The following is a 10,533-nucleotide window of genomic DNA, read 5'->3' as shown; positions in this document are numbered from 1 at the left end:
TAAAGAGCTGCTCGGTGAGGCATATAATGGGGAATAAAGGTGATAGGTGATTATAAACAAGCAGGAGGCCAAGAAAATGGCCTAATCTGAAAAAGAAAAGAACCTGGTTATCCTGATTTAAACATTAAAGGTGTAATTAAATGAATACCCACCAATGAAACAAAGAAAAATACATTAATATAAAAATTGATCACAATAAATATATAATTAAAACAAATCCGTTTTCAATAAACGTTACTGATTCATTGTTTAAAATGTCAGTGAAATAAATAATGACGTAGAATATCAGGGGTCTCCAACCTTTTTGGGCGGAGGGCCACAAAACCAAAGTGGTGAGGGGCGGAGGGCCGCACCCAAAAAAGGATGCTAAAATCCGAAAAAAAATATATATATAAAATTAATATGCGGAAATTTCAACAAAATTAGTGCTGAATATATTTTTCTTGCCAACGAATAATCGTGTTTAAAACACATGTGTCTAATATGAATCAAAATCATAATAAAAATTACAGAACGCTTCGATCATTGACCCTGACAAATTGGCAGTATCGCGGGCCGCATTGTAATGTAAACTTAATATGGCACCGCGGGCCGTATAAATCCGTCTAAGGGGCCGCATGTGGCCCGCGGGCCGCAAGTTGGAGACCCCTGACGTAGATTGTAAAAAAAAAACAAAAGGAACACTACGGTAATTAATCCAAGTAGAAATACAAACCTCTCACTCACACAATGCGTTCCTGTCAGGAAAAACACAATTAAATTCCTGTCAGGAAAAACACAATTAAATTCCTGTCAGGAAAGACAATTAAATTCCTGTCAGGAAAAACACAATGCGTTCCTGTCAGAAAAAAACACAATGCGTTCCTGTCAGGAAAAACACAATGCATTCCTGTCAGGAAAAACACAATGCGTTCCTGTCAGGAAAAACACAATGCGTTCCTGTCAGAAAAAAACACAATGCGTTCCTGTCAGAAAAAAACAATGCATTCCTGTCAGGAAAAACACAATGCGTTCCTGTCAGAAAAAAACACAATGCGTTCCTGTCAGGAAAAACACAATGCGTTCCTGTCAGAAAAAAACACAATGCGTTCCTGTCAGGAAAAAACACAATGCGTTCCTGTCAGAAAAAAACACAATGCGTTCCTGTCAGAAAAAAAAAACAATGCGTTCCTGTCAGGAAAAACACAATGCATTCCTGTCAGAAAAAAACACAATGCGTTCCTGTCAGAAAAAAACACAATGCGTTCCTGTCAGAAAAAAACACAATGCGTTCCTGTCAGAAAAAAACACAATGCGTTCCTGTCAGAAAAAAAACACAATGCGTTCCTGTCAGAAAAAAACACAATGCGTTCCTGTCAGGAAAAAACAATGCGTTCCTGTCAGAAAAAAACACAATGCGTTCCTGTCAGAAAAAAACACAATGCGTTCCTGTCAGGAAAAACACAATTAAATTCCTGTCAGGAAAGACAATTAAATTCCTGTCAGGAAAAACACAATGCGTTCCTGTCAGAAAAAAACACAATGCGTTCCTGTCAGGAAAAACACAATGCATTCCTGTCAGGAAAAACACAATGCGTTCCTGTCAGGAAAAACACAATGCGTTCCTGTCAGAAAAAAACACAATGCGTTCCTGTCAGGAAAAAACACAATGCGTTCCTGTCAGAAAAAAACACAATGCGTTCCTGTCAGAAAAAAACACAATGCGTTCCTGTCAGAAAAAAACAATGCATTCCTGTCAGGAAAAACACAATGCGTTCCTGTCAGGAAAAACACAATGCGTTCCTGTCAGAAAAAAACACAATGCGTTCCTGTCAGAAAAAAACACAATGCGTTCCTGTCAGAAAAAAACACAATGCGTTCCTGTCAGAAAAAAAACACAATGCGTTCCTGTCAGAAAAAAACACAATGCGTTCCTGTCAGGAAAAAACAATGCGTTCCTGTCAGAAAAAAACACAATGCGTTCCTGTCAGAAAAAAACACAATGCGTTCCTGTCAGGAAAAACACAATTAAATTCCTGTCAGGAAAAACAATTAAATTCCTGTCAGGAAAAACACAATGCGTTCCTGTCAGAAAAAAACACAATGCGTTCCTGTCAGAAAAAAACACAATGCGTTCCTGTCAGAAAAAAACACAATGCGTTCCTGTCAGGAAAAACACAATGCGTTCCTGTCAGAAAAAAACACAATGCGTTCCTGTCAGGAAAAAACACAATGCGTTCCTGTCAGAAAAAAACACAATGCGTTCCTGTCAGAAAATATAAACCATGTGTTCCTGTCAGGAAACAAACAATGTATTCCTGCCAGAAAAAAACACTATGCGTTACTGTCAGGAAAACACAATGCGTTCCTGTCAGAAAAAAAACACAATGCGTTCCTGTCAGAAAAAAACACAATGCGTTCCTGTCAGAAAAAAACACAATGCGTTCCTGTCAGAAAAAAAACACAATGCGTTCCTGTCAGAAAAAAACACAATGCGTTCCTGTCAGGAAAAAACAATGCGTTCCTGTCAGAAAAAAACACAATGCGTTCCTGTCAGAAAAAAACACAATGCGTTCCTGTCAGGAAAAACACAATTAAATTCCTGTCAGGAAAAACAATTAAATTCCTGTCAGGAAAAACACAATGCGTTCCTGTCAGAAAAAACACAATGCGTTCCTGTCAGAAAAAAACACAATGCGTTCCTGTCAGAAAAAAACACAATGCGTTCCTGTCAGGAAAAACACAATGCGTTCCTGTCAGGAAAAACACAATGCGTTCCTGTCAGGAAAAACAATGCGTTCCTGTCAGGAAAAAAACACAATGCGTTCCTGTCAGGAAAAACACAATGCGTTCCTGTCAGGAAAAACACAATGCGTTCCTGTCAGGAAAAACACAATAAAATTCCTGTCAGGAAAAACACAATAAAATTCCTTTTAACATGAACAATTTCAACGACGTTTTGTTACAGATAAACGCGCCCAATTCGCAAATGTATGGTTTCGCAAAAATACCTGCTGGTTATAACATTTGATATATCCGAAACAAACTATTTCCGAAGGTGTGGGATTTTCACTTAAGATGAAAACAAATCGTCGGAGAAAAAAACGGGGAAATTGTGAAAATGAAATCCAAATCTCCGTTCATGACTTTTATTGTTTACGAGAATAAATTTCCACCATTCAACTACCACACGATTTAACATGTAGAAATAACGTTAACAAAAAAAAGAACATAAAAATGTGCAACGAAGAAAACGACGGCCTTGCGTCATGAACCGAATTCGTAGCTATACACCGCCCATTTTTAAAATCCTGTATTTCTTCACCGCCCGACGAGCAAAAGCTTTAATTTGTTGAAGTGTTGCAAAATAAAAGTAAAAATACAACGATGCCCGTTTCACTTGCGGATTTATTGATTTATTTTTCCGCACAAACTCTGTCGATGCTCCTCCGAATGACTCCATCTTTCCTCTGTACGTCTTCGGGTTCCTTCTTCTTCCGGTTCATCACGCTGTGACATCACGCGCGCGAACTGTAAACTGGGGTCAAGCAATCGGGGGATGGCCAGACGGAGGCCCCTGGAGTACCGGTGGAAAGTGGACGCAGCGACGCGCTGCTCCGGCGCATGCTGCCATTCCTGATCTGATGCCTTTGTTATGACGTCACAATTGCACACGTAGAACGCTACATCCGATCAGTATGATCATTTTTGAGTCATCTCTGGATAAATTGGTCGACAGAAAAAAAATTTTGATGAGGTCACGTAGTTCGGAAGCCATATTTGTGCCTCAAGAGGCCAGCGTTCGTGGCTTTCTTTCATTTCCGCACATGCCATAAGCTCTAGAATCTCTTAAACTGAGCCAAATTACAAAATGTACCCTCCATAATTGAATTTCGCAGCAGTTCTGACTGCTAAAAAAAAAAGTGTTCATTTGTCCAATTCAGATATGACTTGGGCGTTCCTTGGTGTATGGGTTAAAATGACCAATCGGTAATCACTTGCCAAGCCAGGCGTTCCGTTGGAGTGCTTGCTTGAATCCTTAAGCCACTTGAAAAGTGCTCACCAAGCTGCTTGGTTGTCGGTTTAAAGATAACAGAAGACCCCATCGCTTCGTTGATGGAAATACTAATGTTTGTGTAATTGCTAAAAATAAAAGAACGTACTAAAAATTAACTTTCGCCTTTTAAAAATCGTGTGAACAAATTATTTCAATATCAGCTGTTTTTTCGTATTCTTTTCTCATCCTGTGTTGCAAATTAAGTGACCTGCTTTGTGATGCTTCAAAAGGCAGTGTATAATATAATGAGCGTTTCTTGAATCTAATTGATCTGAGAAATGGGATTGAATGAGACTCACATTATCATAAGGGAAGAAGATGATGGAGGAAGAGATTTTCTGCTTGGTTTTATATAGAACACAACAGTTAAAAAGAAAACGTTGCTGTTTGGGTGCATTTTATCACCCCAGTAATGCCCTGGTGCTTAGTGGTTAGGGTGATGGGCCTTGGGATCTTTGGGTCCTGAGTTCAAGCCCCGTCAGCCACTGATTTAACACCAGGTGGGGTTGACTCAGCCTGTCATCCTTCTGTGGTCGGCAAAATGACTACCAGTGAACTGGTAATGCATCAGTGGTGCCCTCATACTTGGTAGCAGTGGCGATGCACCGTTGATTATAGCCAGTTGAAAGCATCAAATCATGTCACCACAATTAGTGGAAGTATTTCAAAAATAAAAATAAAAAATGGCCATCGCCTTCCCTCCGCTCTCTCTCCCTCCCTCCCCCCCCTCACACTTCCTTGCATTCCCCTTACACAGCCTTCCCTTCCCCTCACCCTGCCTTCATCCCCTCCCCTCCCCTTTCCCTGCATTCATCCCTCCCTTCCCCTTTCCCTGCCTTCATCCCCTCCCCTCTCGTTTCCCTGCCTTCATCCCCTCCCCTCTCCTTTCCCTGCCTTCATCCCCTCCCCTCTCCTTTCCCTGCCTTCATGCCCTCGCCCTCTCCTCTCCCTGCCTTCATCACCTCCCCTCCCCTCTCCCCTCTCCTTTCCCTGCCTTCATCCCCTCCCCTCTCCTCTCCCTGCCTTCATCCCCTCCCCCTCCTCTCCCTGCCTTCATCCCCTCCCCCTCTCCTCTCCCTGCCTTCATCCCCTCCCCTCTCCTTTCCCTGCCTTCATCCCCTCCCCTCCCCTCTCCTTTCCCTGCCTTCATCCCCTCCCCTCTCCTTTCCCTGCCTTCATCCCCTCCCTCTCCTTTCCCTGCCTTCATCCCCTCCCCTCTCCTTTCCCTGCCTTCATCCCCTCCCCTCCCCTTTCCCTGCATTCATCCCTCCCTTCCCCTTTCCCTGCCTTCATCCCCTCCCCTCTCCTTTCCCTGCCTTCATCCCCTCCCCTCTCCTTTCCCTGCCTTCATCCCCTCCCCTCTCCTTTCCCTGCCTTCATCCCCTCCCCTCTCCTTTTCCTGCCTTCATCCCCTCCCCTCTCCTTTCCCTGCCTTCATCCCCTCCCCTCAACTCTCCCTGCCTTCATCCCCTCCCCTCTCCTTTCCCTGCCTTCAACCCCTCCCCTCTCCTTTCGCTGCCTTCATCCCCTCCCCTCTCCTTTCCCTGCCTTCATCCCCTCCCCTCTCCTCTCCCTGCCTTCATCCCCTCCCCCTCTCCCCTCCCTGCCTTCAACCCCTCCCCTCCACTCTCTCCGCCCTCTTAATATTCCCGTCAACAAAGTGTCGGGTGGTATTTGCAAGTCCGTAATAATAAATATCAGTGTATGTCAGTCAGTTAGTCAGTGTGTCTCCTCCATAACTCCAAAACCATGAACCCAACCAACCCGAAACTTTGCATGTATACCAAGGGAACTCCAAGAGAATGCAAGAATTAAAATTGTGTGTTTGGGTTACGTTATACACCCCTTTTGAAGATAATTAACAGCCTTATTAATTGCTCGGTCGATGCGTGGGTTTAAAATGCTCCTTCTAAAAGGCATGGTTTTAAAATTTATCATTGGTATCTCCCATGATGAGGCTGAGTCTTTGGGCCTCTCACCATAGGCAGGTCAGTGGTCTTTCTGTCCTCTCCCCTCTCCTCTCCCCCCCCCCCCACTATGTCTGCGATGTCCCCACCATATTTCCGCAGGACGCTCAAGGTTCGCCAGCAACCCCCTTCTGGTAAAACTACCAACATTACGAATCACTGCTCACCTTCACTCTTTCATTCCTCTTTTTCCCCACCTTTGGAATAAACTCCCTCACTCTGTTCAATCCCATTCTTCCCTCCAGGCCTTCAAAACAGCTGTTCACCACCTCTTATTATCCCCCATCCAAAACCTCGATCTTTTCTATCCCCGTTAATCCACCCCAAACCCACCTCCTTCAAATTCCCTGCTTTCCTTCCTGAAAGTCCCAGTAATGTCCATCTTGTATACCCCATGTTCCCCACCCCATTTCTCTCCCTTCCATAGATATCCTAATGTCTCTGTTCCCAACTGTTTTGTCCTTACCACTCCCGCCCCTCTTGTCTCATGCCCCCCTTGCTGTGCGTTGTGAGTTAGCTCTCATACGAGCTTCGACAAGGCATACAAAAAAAATTCCTCTATCAAGGCTCATTCTCGGCCACCTTGCTCTTGATGGGGTCTTTAGGTACATCCTCGGTTACCTTGCTGGGGTTTTATTAACCATTTTGTTTGGCCTGCTCATCAATGTCTTGAGTTGGGACAGGCCGCAAAGGTTTTTTTTAGACACCCAGATTTTAGATAAACGCCCAGAGATGCCAGCATTTGTGGCTTTATTTCATTTCTGCACATGCCATAACCTCTAGAATCTCAACTGAATATCAAAATTTAAACTCTGGAATTGAACTTATCAGCAGTTCTGACTGTTAAAAAAGTGTTAATTTGTCCATTGCTTGATATTCCAGACATCTCCAGGTGCATGTTATTTATATGACTGATCGGCGATCGCTGATCGTTTGCCAAGCCAGCCGTTTATCAACCATTTTGTTGAAGTGCTTGCTTGAGTGCTTAAGCCATTTGGTGAGTTTAGTTGTTCGTTTCCAAGCCATGGCCATACAGGACAAAAGTATTCAGTCACTGAAAGTGAATACAGTCTGACCCGGATAAAAGAAAAACCTGCGTATAAGAACGTTTTCTTATTCTCGGACATGTTCCTATGTAAATGCACACGGGGAAACCCGCATATAAGAAACAGGCGTACAAAGAAAACCCACGTACAAGAACATATTTTTCAACACAAAAGTACAATTTTCTATCCGAAGCCACAGGAAAAGCTGGCATCAGTTGGCTGACGCGCAAGTTTCACTTTCCTCTACAGTAGTTTCCCGGAAATCCCGAATGAGGAAGTGGTAGTTTCGCTTCATCGCAATGACGTCCGCTCGAAAAACGCTGAGTGTTGCGGAGAAAGTTGAAATTTTGCATTCTTTAAAATCGAAATCGCTGACGAGAGCCGATGTCATGAAAAACTATGGCATTGGATTGTCGACCGTCAGCAAAATTGTCAAAGATGAGGAGTCACCTCGTATCAAAGTCCTCAACTCTAACATCAACAGAAAGCGTAGCCATGACAGCATCGACAAAGACGTCAATGAAGCGACAACTGCTTGGTTTCATCAAGCTCGTGCAAGCAATGCTGTCATAAGACTGTATCATCAAAGAGAAGGCTGCTTCTTTCGCCGTTTCGTTAGGTGTTGAGTTTGAACCTAGTAACGGTTGGCTGATGCGCTGGAAGCAAGCGAACAACGTTTCATTCAAGAAATTCCATGGTGAGAAAGCGGCAGCTTATGGTGCAGCGGCAGGCAACTAGATTAAAAATGTGCTCCCCGACTTGCTTGCGAATTATGCAGAGAAAGACATTTACAATGCCGACGAAACGGGCCATTTTTATAAGGCCATGCCCCGTGGTTCTCTAACAAGTGCCGGTGACAAGCCAGCCGGAGGTAAAGTTCTAAAAGACCGCCTGACTGTTCCTCTGTTGTGTAATCTTGATGGCAGTGATAAGTGAGGCTTCATTGTTGGCAAGTCCGGCAAGCCGCGATGTTTCAACAATGTTCATAACCTGCCATTCCTTTACTTGGCAAATTCTAATGCATGGATGATGAGTGCAATATGGTCGCAAATTCTTACCAAACTCAACTGTCAGTTGCGTGCCAGTGGTAGAAACATTGTCTTATTTGCTGACAACGCCGCGTACCACAGTGTTCCACCGGATGTGACGCTAACAAACATAAAGCTCCAGTTCATGCCGCCCAATACGACATCTCTGATTCAACCTCTAGACGAAGGCATGATCCGAACCATGAAGGCGTACAACCGACGAGAAATTGTTCGGCTTCAAGTTGCTACTATCGACAGCGTGCCACAGAAACCAGCATCAGAAGTGAGCAAAACTATCACAGTTCTGAAGGTGATGCACATGTTGAAACGGGCCCTCTTCATGGTTATGCCCCAGACAATCGCTAGCTGCTTCAAGAAGGCTGGCTTCGTGAAACGGTCCGAAGATGAAGAAGGCGATTCTGAAAACAACGACGACGAAGAATACGTCGCAGAAGGTCTGCATGTCCAGAGCATTACACAACAGGAATTCCTTTCATTTGTCAACATCGATGAAGGGGCAGAGTGCTATGGAGAAATGACTGATCAAGAGATTGTCGACACTGTAATGCAACCCCAAGCAAAGGGGGAAGACGACAGACGAAGTGGGAGAAGAATCGGTTGCGCCAGCCCCCACGAAGCTCCAAGACATCCAGGCACTTGACACACTGATGGCCTATTTTGATCACAGTGACAACACCGACGCCAGAAAACTTCTGTACTCTCTCCATGATAAAGTATGGGAGAGCGGCAACAGAAGTATGGTCCAAACCAAACTGTCCGACTCCTTCATGAAAGCAAAGTAACTTTCACCGTGAATCCAACGTGCGACACGTGAAACCAGTGTGTTTTCCAATTTAGCAGAATAAACACGTTCATTTAAATAAGTTGATATCACCGTCCCTGTGAAGTACACGACCCCCGGTGCCTCCCGTGGCCAGTTTTATGGCCAGAAGTTTTGTGGCCGTGGCCAGAAGTACCTTGCCTCCAGTGGCCAGTTTTGTGAAGTGGATGATGAATCCGGATATAAGAACAACCCAGATAAAAGAACATACATTCTCACTCCCGAGCGTGTTCTTATATCCGGGTCAGACTGTAAATTGATCGACTTGAACGAATTTCAAACCCGACTCACCTGCGTTTGGCTCCACGTTGTCATGTGATCCCTCGGGCGGTGGCTCACTCGCTGAAAATGTGCAATTTTATTTCGACGTTTTCACCTTTTTGTATGATTTTCTTTCATTACACGACCGGTCACTTTGACATAGATACATATAAAATTAGAAAGGAACTCAACGTCGTGCCATCACCAGATATGCCTCCACCCACATTATTACATCATTATACATACTTGTACGAAGTTTGATTTAAATCCCTGAACCGAGATTCAAAATATTAAATAATTCTGGCTTTCAGACCACGAGTCCGATTAGGTTGAAATTTAAACATATATTCCTCATGACGACAGGATCATAATTGTGGCATTTCATGTCGATTGATGAAGCGGTTCAAGAGAAATAATTTTTTTAAAGATTTTCGTTCAATCCAATGTTGCTGCCAGACCATGTGACCTATTAATTATTCACGAACACCCTGGTATCTCCAAAACTTGGGGGACATGTGGTTGAAGTTTCCCTTCAATCTGTCAAGCCGTTTTGGAGACGATTTTTAAAGGTTTGTTCTTCAAAAAAAATCATAGCTGCCAAATCATGTGATCTATGACATAACAGGTGATCTATTTGTTCCTCAAGGATAGGCGATCATACCTGTAAAGTTTCACCTCGATCTGTTGAGACATTTCAGAGAATGAAATTTTTTATTGTTTTCATGTTAAAAAAACAAAACAAGGTTGCCAAACCACATGACCGATGACATCATTTTTCCCTCCACACCCATACAATTTAGCCCTAGATGACCTTCAAAAACTTTTATACTGATCGGATAAAGCGTTGGTGAGAAATGACGTCATAATGAAGTCACCTATGACATCATCAAAAATAAATAAATCACACTCGTTTCCCATTGCGAGTACTTCACATGTGCCGTGTTTCAATTTTTTTTCCATGGAGAGGTTTCGGAGATACAGAGATCCAAAGTTTTTCCTTTTTTTCCAACATGGCCATACCACATGACCTATGACATCACAATTGGCATTAAAACATTCCACAGGAGTAATCGCACCTTTGGTGAAAATTGTGTGTCAATCGGATAAGCTGTTGTAGAGAAAACGGAGAAAATTTGCATGGACGACAGAATGAAGATCCGGATCTGGATCCGAGAATATTTTCAGAGATTTTTCACGATTGATAGGGCCAAAAACCACACATACTCGACCGGTCAGAAGTTTTAGAACACCGCCATTTTTCCAGTTTTTACTGAAATTTAAGCAGTTTAATCCTTCAATGTACTCTGAAATTAAAGCACAGAACAAATAAACAATTGCAGATAAGAAATAAATC

At 43.3% G+C, this 10,533-nt stretch overlaps 1 protein-coding gene across 5 annotated transcripts in view; it reads right to left on the bottom strand.

The window, feature by feature from the left end:
* Nucleotides 1–3,163, bottom strand: part of TERB1 (telomere repeat binding bouquet formation protein 1) — a 107,552-nt gene extending 104,389 nt beyond the window's left edge. For all 5 annotated transcript variants that reach the window (XR_015061593.1, XR_015061591.1, XR_015061592.1 and 2 more), the window contains exon 1: nt 2,991–3,163. The gene's annotated coding sequence lies outside the window, so the exon portion shown is untranslated. The remainder of the gene's footprint in view (nt 1–2,990) is intronic.
* Between the last annotated feature and the right edge of the window lie 7,370 nt (nt 3,164–10,533).

Source organism: Eptatretus burgeri, chromosome 9 (assembly GCF_056783735.1).
Source record: "Eptatretus burgeri isolate ZD-2024b chromosome 9, Ebu_testis_v1, whole genome shotgun sequence".
Classification (NCBI taxonomy): Eukaryota; Metazoa; Chordata; class Myxini; order Myxiniformes; family Myxinidae; genus Eptatretus; species Eptatretus burgeri.
This window is presented reverse-complemented; position numbering and strand designations above follow the sequence as displayed.